Source organism: Pseudophryne corroboree, chromosome 8 (genome assembly GCF_028390025.1).
Source record: "Pseudophryne corroboree isolate aPseCor3 chromosome 8, aPseCor3.hap2, whole genome shotgun sequence".
NCBI classification, from domain to species: Eukaryota; Metazoa; Chordata; class Amphibia; order Anura; family Myobatrachidae; genus Pseudophryne; species Pseudophryne corroboree.
Window position 1 is genome coordinate 178297307 of NC_086451.1, and position 13550 is coordinate 178310856.

Sequence of the window (13550 nt, forward strand, 5' to 3'; positions counted from 1 at the left end):
TAATTGACCTTGTTATCAGATTTTGGTGATCTTTAAGTAGACAAGTCAAAATTTCAAACCCCCTGTTATGGTGTAGGGTACCTGGCCTTTTCTGATGTAATCAGAGTTAGATTTGATTCAGTGATTTAATAAAAACAGCTAGGAAGCACAATTTAGCAGTGGGTTGCAGAGAAAAAGAAATATGCTGGCAAAAAAAATCCAATTGAGTGATTAAACAGCTCTTCATTTTCTGGCTTTATTTTTATGCTAACAAATTTGTTCTCTGAAAAGTGTCCACAAAGCCAAGTCTCTGATTAACACCTTTGTAGGGATGGTTTTTCACCTATTACTAAATTAAACTTGCTTCATTGGAAAGGCAGCAAGATGCATCCTCATTTCAATGTTTACTGAAATAATACAGGTTGACACCAGGAAACATTAACGCCACTGCATCCTTGCTGCTTTCTCATGTAGAAGTCTGTTTAATGTGAAAACAAGGTGATATCTAATTAGCACACAGGTAAGGAATTAAGAAAATCTTTATTTAAGGGTGAAGATGTTTCTCACAAAATCGTTGCCCCAATGCATCATTGAAATTCAAGCTGGAAAGATGATTTTAATATATCACTTGTACATTTTGTATTGCTCTTCTGGTGACAATGTAGTTTGTTTTTGTCAATTACCCTTTTAATAATAGGGTAAAGAAAATTAAGTGGATTTTTTAAAGAAAACAATACTGTCAATATACTATTAAAACAAATTAAAATGGTAAAAGTTATTGTACTTTAAGTAAAAATAAAAGAGCAAAAATATCAATCCCAGTTTTGATTACTTAAATTAACAAAAAAAATGCATATAGCAAAGGATAGTTTCAATCTGCCTACCTCTGGGTTATGGGCCCAGCATGCTTCCATTGCAGTACTCTGCTGCACATGTAAGTGCAAGAGATCCTGAAGCACTCACTCATCATGGGAAAGTACCAATGTGTTTCTTCATTGGTTGATGGAAGAAACATCTTACAAAAACTCTCCAGATTATTGACTTTTTAAAGTTTTTCTAGGAAACGTTCTAGATGTATGCTTATTAGACTTTGTCAGTATGTACTTTTTGCAAAGTGTCTCTGTGGCGCAATCGGTTAGTGTGTTCGGCTACTAACCAAAAGGTTAGTGGTTCAATCCCAACCAGGGACGTAATTGACCTTGTTATCAGATTTTGGTGATCTTTAAGTAGACAAGTCAAAATTTCAAACCCCCTGTTATGGTGTAGGGTACCTGGCCTTCTCTGATGTAATCAGAGTTAGATTTGATTCAGTGATTTAATAAAAACAGCTAGGAAGCACAATTTAGCAGTGGGTTGCAGAGAAAAAGAAATATGCTGGCAAAAAAAATCCAATTGAGTGATTAAACAGCTCTTCATTTTCTGGCTTTATTTTTATGCTAACAAATTTGTTCTTTGAAAAGTGTCCACAAAGCCAAGTCTCTGATTAACACCTTTGTAGGGATGGTTTTTCACCTATTACTAAATTAAACTTGCTTCATTGGAAAGGCAGCAAGATGCATCCTCATTTCAATGTCTACTGAAATAATACAGGTTGACACCAGGAAACATTAACGCCACTGTATCCTTGCTGCTTTCTGATGTGGAAGTCTGTTTAATGTGAAAACAAGGTGATATCTAATTAGCACACAGGTAAGGAATTAAGAAAATCTTTATTTAAGGGTGAAGATGTTTCTCAAAAAATCGTTGCCCCAATGCATCATTGAAATTCAAGCTGGAAAGATGATTTTAATATATCACTTGTACATTTTGTATTGCTCTTCTGGTGACAATGTAGTTTGTTTTTGTCAATTACCATTTTAATAATAGGGTAAAGAAAATTAAGTGGATTTTTGAAAGAAAACAATACTGTCAATATACTATTAAAACAAATTAAAATGGTAAAAGTTATTGTACTTTAAGTAAAAATAAAAGAGCCAAAATATCAATCCCAGTTTTGGATTACTTTAATTAACAAAAAAAAAATGCATATAGCAGAGGATAGTTTCAATCTGCCTACCGCTGGGTTATGGGCCCAGCATGCTTCCATTGCTGTACTCTGCTGCACATGTAAGTGCAAGAGATCCTGAAGCACTCACTCATCATGGGAAAGTACCAATGTGTTTCTTCGTTGGTTGATGGAAGAAACATCTTACAAAAACTCTCCAGATTATTGACTTTTTAAAGTTTTTCTAGGAAACGTTTTAGATGAATGCTTATTAGCCTTTGTCAGTATGGCCTTTTGCAAAGTGTCTCTGTGGCGCAATCAGTTAGTGTGCATGGCTATTAACCAAAAGGTTGGTGGTTCAATCCCACCCAGAGACGTAATTGACCTTGTTATCAGATTTTGGTGATCTTTAAGTAGACAAGTCAAAATTTCAAACCCCCTCTTATGGTGTAGGGTACCTGGCCTTCTCTGATGTAATCAGAGTTAGATTTGATTCAGTGATTTTATAAAAACAGCTAGGAAGCACAATTTAGCAGTGGGTTGCAGAGAAAAAGAAATATGCTGGCAAAAAAATCCAATTGAGTGATTAAACAGCTCTTCATTTTCTGGCTTTATTTTTATGCTAACAAATTTGTTCTCTGAATAGTGTCCACAAAGCCAAGTCTCTGATTAACACCTTTGTAAGGATGGTTTTTCACCTATTACTAAATTAAACTTGCTTCATTGGAAAGGCAGCAAGATGCATCCTCATTTCAATGTCTACTGAAATAATACAGGTTGACACCAGGAAACATTAACGCCACTGCATCCTTGCTGCTTTCTCATGTGGAAGTCTGTTTAATGTGAAAACAAGGTGATATCTAATTAGCACACAGGTAAGGAATTAAGAAAATCTTTATTTAAGGGTGAAAATGTTTCTCACAAAATCGTTGCCCCAATGCATCATTGAAATTCAAGCTGGAAAGATGATTTTAATATATCACTTGTACATTTTGTATTGCTCTTCTGGTGACAATGTAGTTTGTTTTTGTCAATTACCCTTTTAATAATAGGGTAAAGAAAATTAAGTGGATTTAAACAAATTAAAATGGTAAAAGTTATTGTACTTCAAGTAAAAATAAAAGAGCAAAAATATCAATCCCAGTTTTGATTACTTAAATTAACAAAACAAATGCATATAGCAAAGGACAGTTTCAATCTGCCTACCTCTGGGTTATGGGCCCAGCATGCTTCCATTGCAGTACTCTGCTGCACATGTAAGTGCAAGAGATCCTGAAGCACTCACTCATCATGGGAAAGTACCAATGTGTTTCTTCGTTGGTTGATGGAAGAAACATTTTACAAAAACTCTCCAGATTATTGACTTTTTAAAGTTTTTCTAGGGAACGTTCTAGATGTATGCTTATTAGCCTTTGTCAGTAGGTACTTTTCGTGAAGTGTCTCTGTGGCGCAATCGGTTAGTGTGTCTAGCTACTAACCAAAAGGTTGGTGGTTCAATCCCACCCAGGGACGTAATTGACCTTGTTATCAGATTTTGGTGATCTTTAAGTAGACAAGTCAAAATTTCAAACCCCCTGTTATGTTGTAGGGTACCTGGCCTTCTCTGATGTAATCAGAGTTAGATTTGATTCAGTGATTTTATAAAAACAGATAGGAAGCACAATTTAGCAGTGGGTTGCAGAGAAAAAGAAATATGCTGGAAAAAAAATCCAATTGAGTGATTAAACAGCTCTTCATTTTCTGGCTTTATTTTTATGCTAACAAATTTGTTCTCTGAAAAGTGTCCACAAAGCCAAGTCTCTGATTAACACCTTTGTAGGGATGGTTTTTCACCTATTACTAAATTAAACTTGCTTCATTGGAAAGGCAGCAAGATGCATCCTCATTTCAATTTCTACTGAAATAATACAGGTTGACACCAGGAAACATTAACGCCACTGCATCCTTGCTGCTTTCTCATGTGGAAGTCTGTTTAATGTGAAAACAAGGTGATATCTAATTAGCACACAGGTAAGGAATTAAGAAAATCTTTATTTAAGGGTGAAGATGTTTCTCACAAAATCGTTGCCCCAATGCATCATTGAAATTCAAGCTGGAAAGATGATTTTAATATATCACTTGTACATTTTGTATTGCTTTTCTGGTGACAATGTAGTTTGTTTTTGTCAATTACCCTTTTAATAATAGGGTAAAGAAAATTAAGTTGATTTTTTAAAGAAAACTATACTGTCAATATACTATTCAAACAAATTAAAATGGTAAAAGTTATTGTACTTCAAGTAAAAAAGAGCAAAAATATCAATCCCAGTTTTGATTACTTAAATTAACAAAAAAAATGCATATAGCAAAGGATAGTTTCAATCTGCCTACCTCTGGGTTATGGGCCCAGCATGCTTCCATTGCAGTACTCTGCTGCACATGGAAGTGCAAGAGATCCTGAAGCACTCACTCATCATGGGAAAGTACCAATGTGTTTCTTCGTTGGTGGATGGAAGAAACATCTTATAAAAACTCTCCAGATTATTGACTTTTTAAAGTTTTTCTAGGAAACGTTTTAGATGAATGCTTATTAGCCTTTGTCAGTATGTACTTTTGCAAAGTGTCTCTGTGGTGCAATCAGTTAGTGTGTACGGCTATAAACCAAAAGGTTGGTGGTTCAATCCCACCCAGGGACGTAATTGACCTTGTTATCAGATTTTGGTGATCTTTAAGTAGACAAGTCAAAATTTCAAATCCCCTCTTATGGTGTAGGGTACCTGGCCTTCTCTGATGTAATCAGAGTAAGATTTGATTCAGTGATTTTATAAAAACAGCTAGGAAGCACAATTTAGCAGTGGGTTGCAGAGAAAAATAAATATGCTGGCAAAAAAATCCAATTGAGTGATTAAACAGCTCTTCATTTTCTGGCTTTATTTTTATGCTAACAAATTTGTTCTCTGAAAAGTGTCCACAAAGCCAAGTCTCTGATGAACACCTTTGTAAGGATGGTTTTTCACCTATTACTAAATTAAACTTGCTTCATTGGAAAGGCAGCAAGATGCATCCTCATTTCAATGTCTACTGAAATAATACAGGTTGACACCAGGAAACATTAACGCCAATGCATCCTTGCTGCTTTCTCATGTGGAAGTCTGTTTAATGTGAAAACAAGGTGATATCTAATTAGCACACAGGTAAGGAATTAAGAAAATCTTTATTTAAGGGTGAAGATGTTTCTCACAAAATCGTTGCCCCAATGCATCATTGAAATTCAAGCTGGAAAGATGATTTTAATATATCACTTGTACATTTTGTATTGCTCTTCTGGTGACAATGTAGTTTGTTTTTGTCAATTACCCTTTTAATAATAGGGTAAAGAAAATTAAGTGGATTTAAACAAATTAAAATGGTAAAAGTTATTGTACTTCAAGTAAAAATAAAAGAGCAAAAATATCAATCCCAGTTTTGATTACTTAAATTAACAAAAAAAATGCATATAGCAAAGGACAGTTTCAATCTGCCTACCTCTGGGTTATGGGCCCAGCATGCTTCCATTGCAGTACTCTGCTGCACATGTAAGTGCAAGAGATCCTGAAGCACTCACTCATCATGGGAAAGTACCAATGTGTTTCTTCGTTGGTTGATGGAAGAAACATTTTACAAAAACTCTCCAGATTATTGACTTTTTAAAGTTTTTCTAGGGAACGTTCTAGATGTATGCTTATTAGCCTTTGTCAGTAGGTACTTTTTGTGAAGTGTCTCTGTGGTGCAATCGGTTAGTGTGTCTGGCAACTAACCAAAAGGTTGGTGGTTCAATCCCACCCAGGGCCGTAATTGACCTTGTTATCAGATTTTGGTGATCTTTAAGTAGACAAGTCAAAATTTCAAACCCCCTGTTATGTTGTAGGGTACCTGGCCTTCTCTGATGTAATCAGAGTTAGATTTGATTCAGTGATTTTATAAAAACAGATAGGAAGCACAATTTAGCAGTGGGTTGCAGAGAAAAATAAATATGCTGGAAAAAAAATCCAATTGAGTGATTAAACAGCTCTTCATTTTCTGGCTTTATTTTTATGCTAACAAATTTGTTCTCTGAAAAGTGTCCACAAAGCCAAGTCTCTGATTAACACCTTTGTAGGGATGGTTTTTCACCTATTACTAAATTAAACTTGCTTCATTGGAAAGGCAGCAAGATGCATCCTCATTTCAATTTCTACTGAAATAATACAGGTTGACACCAGGAAACATTAACGCCACTGCATCCTTGCTGCTTTCTCATGTGGAAGTCTGTTTAATGTGAAAACAAGGTGATATCTAATTAGCACACAGGTAAGGAATTAAGAAAATCTTTATTTAAGGGTGAAGATGTTTCTCACAAAATCGTTGCCCCAATGCATCATTGAAATTCAAGCTGGAAAGATGATTTTAATATATCACTTGTACATTTTGTATTGCTCTTCTGGTGACAATGTAGTTTGTTTTTGTCAATTACCCTTTTAATAATAGGGTAAAGAAAATTAAGTTGATTTTTTAAAGAAAACTATACTGTCAATATACTATTCAAACAAATTAAAATGGTAAAAGTTATTGTACTTCAAGTAAAAAAGAGCAAAAATATCAATCCCAGTTTTGATTACTTAAATTAACAAAAAAAATGCATATAGCAAAGGATAGTTTCAATCTGCCTACCTCTGGGTTATGGGCCCAGCATGCTTCCATTGCAGTACTCTGCTGCACATGGAAGTGCAAGAGATCCTGAAGCACTCACTCATCATGGGAAAGTACCAATGTGTTTCTTCGTTGGTGGATGGAAGAAACATCTTACAAAAACTCTCCAGATTATTGACTTTTTAAAGTTTTTCTAGGAAACGTTTTAGATGAATGCTTATTAGCCTTTGTCAGTATGGACTTTTGCAAAGTGTCTCTGAGGTGCAATCAGTTAGTGTGTACGGCTATAAACCAAAAGGTTGGTGGTTCAATCCCACCCAGGGACGTAATTGACCTTGTTATCAGATTTTGGTGATCTTTAAGTAGACAAGTCAAAATTTCAAATCCCCTCTTATGGTGTAGGGTACCTGGCCTTCTCTGATGTAATCAGAGTTAGATTTGATTCAGTGATTTTATAAAAACAGCTAGGAAGCACAATTTAGCAGTGGGTTGCAGAGAAAAAGAAATATGCTGGCAAAAAAATCCAATTGAGTGATTAAACAGCTCTTCATTTTCTGGCTTTATTTTTATGCTAACAAATTTGTTCTCTGAAAAGTGTCCACAAAGCCAAGTCTCTGATGAACACCTTTGTAAGGATGGTTTTTCACCTATTACTAAATTAAACTTGCTTCATTGGAAAGGCAGCAAGATGCATCCTCATTTCAATGTCTACTGAAATAATACAGGTTGACACCAGGAAACATTAACGCCAATGCATCCTTGCTGCTTTCTCATGTGGAAGTCTGTTTAATGTGAAAACAAGGTGATATCTAATTAGCACACAGGTAAGGAATTAAGAAAATCTTTATTTAAGGGTGAAGATGTTTCTCACAAAATCGTTGCCCCAATGCATCATTGAAATTCAAGCTGGAAAGATGATTTTAATATATCACTTGTACATTTTGTATTGCTCTTCTGGTGACAATGTAGTTTGTTTTTGTCAATTACCATTTTAATAATAGGGTAAAGAAAATTAAGTGGATTTTTGAAAGAAAACAATACTGTCAATATACTATTAAAACAAATTAAAATGGTAAAAGTTATTGTACTTTAAGTAAACATAAAATAGCTAACATATCAATCCCAGTTTTGGATTACTTTAATTAACAAAAAAAATGCATATAGCAGAGGATAGTTTCAATCTGCCTACCTCTGGGTTATGGGCCCAGCATGCTTCCATTGCAGTACTCTGCTGCACATGTAAGTGCAAGAGATCCTGAAGCACTCACTCATCATGGGAAAGTACCAATGTGTTTCTTCGTTGGTTGATGGAAGAAACATCTTAAAAAAACTCTCCAGATTATTGACTTTTTAAAGTTTTTCTAGGAAACGTTCTAGATGTATGCTTATTAGCCTTTGTCAGTATATATTTTTTGCAAAGTGTCTCTGTGGCGCAATCGGTTAGTGTGTCCAGCTACTAACCAAAAGGTTGGTGGTTCAATCCCACCCAGGGATGTAATTGAACTTGTTATCAGATTTTGGTGATCTTTAAGTAGACAAGTCAAAATTTCAAACCCCCTCTTATGGTGTAGGGTACCTGGCCTTCTCTGATGTAATCAGAGTTAGATTTGATTCAGTGATTTTATAAAAACAGCTAGGAAGCACAATTTAGCAGTGGGTTGCAGAGAAAAAGAAATATGCTGGCAAAAAAAATCCAATTGAGTGATTAAACAGCTCTTCATTTTCTGGCTTTATTTTTATGCTAACAAATTTGTTCTCTGAAAAGTGTCCACAAAGCCAAGTCTCTGATTAACACCTTTGTAGGGATGGTTTTTCACCTATTACTAAATTAAACTTGCTTCATTGGAAAGGCAGCAAGATGCATCCTCATTTCAATGTCTACTGAAATAATACAGGTTGACACCAGGAAACATTAACGCCACTGCATCCTTGCTGCTTTCTCATGTAGAAGTCTGTTTAATGTGAAAACAAGGTGATATCTAATTAGCACACAGGTAAGGAATTAAGAAAATCTTTATTTAAGGGTGAAGATGTTTCTCACAAAATCGTTGCCCCAATGCATCATTGAAATTCAAGCTGGAAAGATGATTTTAATATATCACTTGTACATTTTGTATTGCTCTTCTGGTGACAATGTAGTTTGTTTTTGTCAATTACCCTTTTAATAATAGGGTAAAGAAAATTAAGTGGATTTTTTAAAGAAAACTATACTGTCAATATACTATTAAAACAAATTAAAATGGTAAAAGTTATTGTACTTTAAGTAAAAATAAAAGAGCAAAAATATCAATCCCAGTTTTGATTACTTAAATTAACAAAAAAAAATGCATATAGCAAAGGATAGTTTCAATCTGCCTACCTCTGGGTTATGGGCCCAGCATGCTTCCATTGCAGTACTCTGCTGCACATGTAAGTGCAAGAGATCCTGAAGCACTCACTCATCATGGGAAAGTACCAATGTGTTTCTTCGTTGGTTGATGGAAGAAACATCTTACAAAAACTCTCCAGATTATTGACTTTTTAAAGTTTTTCTAGGAAACGTTCTAGATGTATGCTTATTAGCCTTTGTCAGTATATACTTTTTGCAAAGTGTCTCTGTGGCGCAATCGGTTAGTGTGTCCGGCTACTAACCAAAAGGTTGGTGGTTCAATCCCACCCAGGGACGTAATTGAACTTGTTATCAGATTTTGGTGATCTTTAAGTAGACAAGTCAAAATTTCAAACCCCCTCTTATGGTGTAGGGTACCTGGCCTTCTCTGATGTAATCAGAGTTAGATTTGATTCAGTGATTTTATAAAAACAGCTAGGAAGCACAATTTAGCAGTGGGTTGCAGAGAAAAAGAAATATGCTGGCAAAAAAAATCCAATTGAGTGATTAAACAGCTCTTCATTTTCTGGCTTTATTTTTATGCTAACAAATTTGTTCTCTGAAAAGTGTCCACAAAGCCAAGTCTCTGATTAACACCTTTGTAGGGATGGTTTTTCACCTATTACTAAATTAAACTTGCTTCATTGGAAAGGCAGTAAGATGCATCCTCATTTCAATGTCTACTGAAATAATACAGGTTGACACCAGGAAACATTAACGCCACTGCATCCTTGCTGCTTTCTCATGTAGAAGTCTGTTTAATGTGAAAACAAGGTGATATCTAATTAGCACACAGGTAAGGAATTAAGAAAATCTTTATTTAAGGGTGAAGATGTTTCTCACAAAATCGTTGCCCCAATGCATCATTGAAATTCAAGCTGGAAAGATGATTTTAATATATCACTTGTACATTTTGTATTGCTCTTCTGGTGACAATGTAGTTTGTTTTTGTCAATTACCCTTTTAATAATAGGGTAAAGAAAATTAAGTGGATTTTTTAAAGAAAACTATACTGTCAATATACTATTAAAACAAATTAAAATGGTAAAAGTTATTGTACTTTAAGTAAAAATAAAAGAGCAAAAATATCAATCCCAGTTTTGATTACTTAAATTAACAAAAAAAAATGCATATAGCAAAGGATAGTTTCAATCTGCCTACCTCTGGGTTATGGGCCCAGCATGCTTCCATTGCAGTACTCTGCTGCACATGTAAGTGCAAGAGATCCTGAAGCACTCACTCATCATGGGAAAGTACCAATGTGTTTCTTCGTTGGTTGATGGAAGAAACATCTTACAAAAACTCTCCAGATTATTGACTTTTTAAAGTTTTTCTAGGAAACGTTCTAGATGTATGCTTATTAGCCTTTGTCAGTATATACTTTTTGCAAAGTGTCTCTGTGGCGCAATCGGTTAGTGTGTCCGGCTACTAACCAAAAGGTTGGTGGTTCAATCCCACCCAGGGACGTAATTGAACTTGTTATCAGATTTTGGTGATCTTTAAGTAGACAAGTCAAAATTTCAAACCCCCTCTTATGGTGTAGGGTACCTGGCCTTCTCTGATGTAATCAGAGTTAGATTTGATTCAGTGATTTTATAAAAACAGCTAGGAAGCACAATTTAGCAGTGGGTTGCAGAGAAAAAGAAATATGCTGGCAAAAAAAATCCAATTGAGTGATTAAACAGCTCTTCATTTTCTGGCTTTATTTTTATGCTAACAAATTTGTTCTCTGAAAAGTGTCCACAAAGCCAAGTCTCTGATTAACACCTTTGTAGGGATGGTTTTTCACCTATTACTAAATTAAACTTGCTTCATTGGAAAGGCAGTAAGATGCATCCTCATTTCAATGTCTACTGAAATAATACAGGTTGACACCAGGAAACATTAACGCCACTGCATCCTTGCTGCTTTCTCATGTAGAAGTCTGTTTAATGTGAAAACAAGGTGATATCTAATTAGCACACAGGTAAGGAATTAAGAAAATCTTTATTTAAGGGTGAAGATGTTTCTCACAAAATCGTTGCCCCAATGCATCATTGAAATTCAAGCTGGAAAGATGATTTTAATATATCACTTGTACATTTTGTATTGCTCTTCTGGTGACAATGTAGTTTGTTTTTGTCAATTACCCTTTTAATAATAGGGTAAAGAAAATTAAGTGGATTTTTTAAAGAAAACTATACTGTCAATATACTATTAAAACAAATTAAAATGGTAAAAGTTATTGTACTTTAAGTAAAAATAAAAGAGCAAAAATATCAATCCCAGTTTTGATTACTTAAATTAACAAAAAAAATGCATATAGCAAAGGATAGTTTCAATCTGCCTACCTCTGGGTTATGGGCCCAGCATGCTTCCATTGCAGTACTCTGCTGCACATGTAAGTGCAAGAGATCCTGAAGCACTCACTCATCATGGGAAAGTACCAATGTGTTTCTTCGTTGGTTGATGGAAGAAACATCTTACAAAAACTCTCCAGATTATTGACTTTTTAAAGTTTTTCTAGGAAACGTTCTAGATGTATGCTTATTAGCCTTTGTCAGTACGCACTTTTTACAAAGTGTCTCTGTGGCGCAATCGGTTAGTGTGTCTGGCTACTAACCAAAAAGTTGGTGGTTCAATCCCACCCAGGGACGTAATTGACCTTGTTATCAGATTTTGGTGATCTTTAAGTAGACAAGTCAAAATTTCAAACCCCCTGTTATGTTGTAGGGTACCTGGCCTTCTCTGATGTAATCAGAGTTAGATTTGATTCAGTGATTTTATAAAAACAGATAGGAAGCACAATTTAGCAGTGGGTTGCAGAGAAAAAGAAATATGCTGGAAAAAAATCCAATTGAGTGATTAAACAGCTCTTCATTTTCTGGCTTTATTTTTATGCTAACAAATTTGTTCTCTGAAAAGTGTCCACAAAGCCAAGTCTCTGATTAACACCTTTGTAGGGATGGTTTTTCACCTATTACTAAATTAAACTTGCTTCAATGGAAAGGCAGCAAGATGCATCCTCATTTCAATTTCTACTGAAATAATACAGGTTGACACCAGGAAACATTAACGCCACTGCATCCTTGCTGCTTTCTCATGTGGAAGTCTGTTTAATGTGAAAACAAGGTGATATCTAATTAGCACACAGGTAAGGAATTAAGAAAATCTTTATTTAAGGGTGAAGATGTTTCTCACAAAATCGTTGCCCCAATGCATCATTGAAATTCAAGCTGGAAAGATGATTTTAATATATCACTTGTACATTTTGTATTGCTCTTCTGGTGACAATGTAGTTTGTTTTTGTCAATTACCCTTTTAATAATAGGGTAAAGAAAATTAAGTTGATTTTTTAAAGAAAACTATACTGTCAATATACTATTCAAACAAATTAAAATGGTAAAAGTTATTGTACTTCAAGTAAAAATAAAAGAGCAAAAATATCTATCCCAGTTTTGATTACTTAAATTAACAAAAAAAAATGCATATAGCAAAGGATAGTTTCAATCTGCCTACCTCTGGGTTATGGGCCTAGCATGCTTCCATTGCAGTACTCTGCTGCACATGTAAGTGCAAGAGATCCTGAAGCACTCACTCATCATGGGAAAGTACCAATGTGTTTCTTCGTTGGTGGATGGAAGAAACATCTTACAAAAACTCTCCAGATTATTGACTTTTTAAAGTTTTTCTAGGAAACGTTTTAGATGAATGCTTATTAGCCTTTGTCAGTATGTACTTTTGCAAAGTGTCCCTGTGGTGCAATCAGTTAGTGTGTACGGCTATAAACCAAAAGGTTGGTGGTTCAATCCCACCCAGGGACGTAATTGACCTTGTTATCAGATTTTGGTGATCTTTAAGTAGACAAGTCAAAATTTCAAATCCCCTCTTATGGTGTAGGGTACCTGGCCTTCTCTGATGTAATCAGAGTTAGATTTGATTCAGTGATTTTATAAAAACAGCTAGGAAGCACAATTTAGCAGTGGGTTGCAGAGAAAAAGAAATATGCTGGCAAAAAAATCCAATTGAGTGATTAAACAGCTCTTCATTTTCTGGCTTTATTTTTATGCTAACAAATTTGTTCTCTGAAAAGTGTCCACAAAGCCAAGTCTCTGATGAACACCTTTGTAAGGATGGTTTTTCACCTATTACTAAATTAAACTTGCTTCATTGGAAAGGCAGCAAGATGCATCCTCATTTCAATGTCTACTGAAATAATACAGGTTGACACCAGGAAACATTAACGCCAATGCATCCTTGCTGCTTTCTCATGTGGAAGTCTGTTTAATGTGAAAACAAGGTGATATCTAATTAGCACACAGGTAAGGAATTAAGAAAATCTTTATTTAAGGGTGAAGATGTTTCTCACAAAATCGTTGCCCCAATGCATCATTGAAATTCAAGCTGGAAAGATGATTTTAATATATCACTTGTACATTTTGTATTGCTCTTCTGGTGGCAATGTAGTTTGTTTTTGTCAATTACCATTTTAATAATAGGGTAAAGAAAATTAAGTGGATTTTTGAAAGAAAACAATACTGTCAATATACTATTAAAACAAATTAAAATGGTAAAAGTTATTGTACTTTAAGT

General features: G+C 34.8%; 4 non-coding genes across 4 annotated transcripts; all 4 read left to right on the plus strand.

Annotated features, from left to right (window-relative positions):
- The first annotated feature begins 3401 nt into the window (after positions 1 to 3401).
- On the plus strand, positions 3402 to 3475 carry TRNAS-ACU (transfer RNA serine (anticodon ACU)). Its single transcript has one exon. It is a non-coding gene; the product is annotated as a tRNA-Ser (tRNA).
- A 5726-nt stretch (positions 3476 to 9201) lies between these two features.
- On the plus strand, positions 9202 to 9275 carry TRNAS-ACU (transfer RNA serine (anticodon ACU)). Its single transcript has one exon. It is a non-coding gene; the product is annotated as a tRNA-Ser (tRNA).
- Positions 9276 to 10371: 1096 nt separating this feature from the next.
- Positions 10372 to 10445, plus strand: TRNAS-ACU (transfer RNA serine (anticodon ACU)). The gene has a single exon. It is a non-coding gene; the product is annotated as a tRNA-Ser (tRNA).
- Positions 10446 to 11540: 1095 nt separating this feature from the next.
- Positions 11541 to 11614, plus strand: TRNAS-ACU (transfer RNA serine (anticodon ACU)). Its single transcript has one exon. It is a non-coding gene; the product is annotated as a tRNA-Ser (tRNA).
- Positions 11615 to 13550: the final 1936 nt, after the last annotated feature.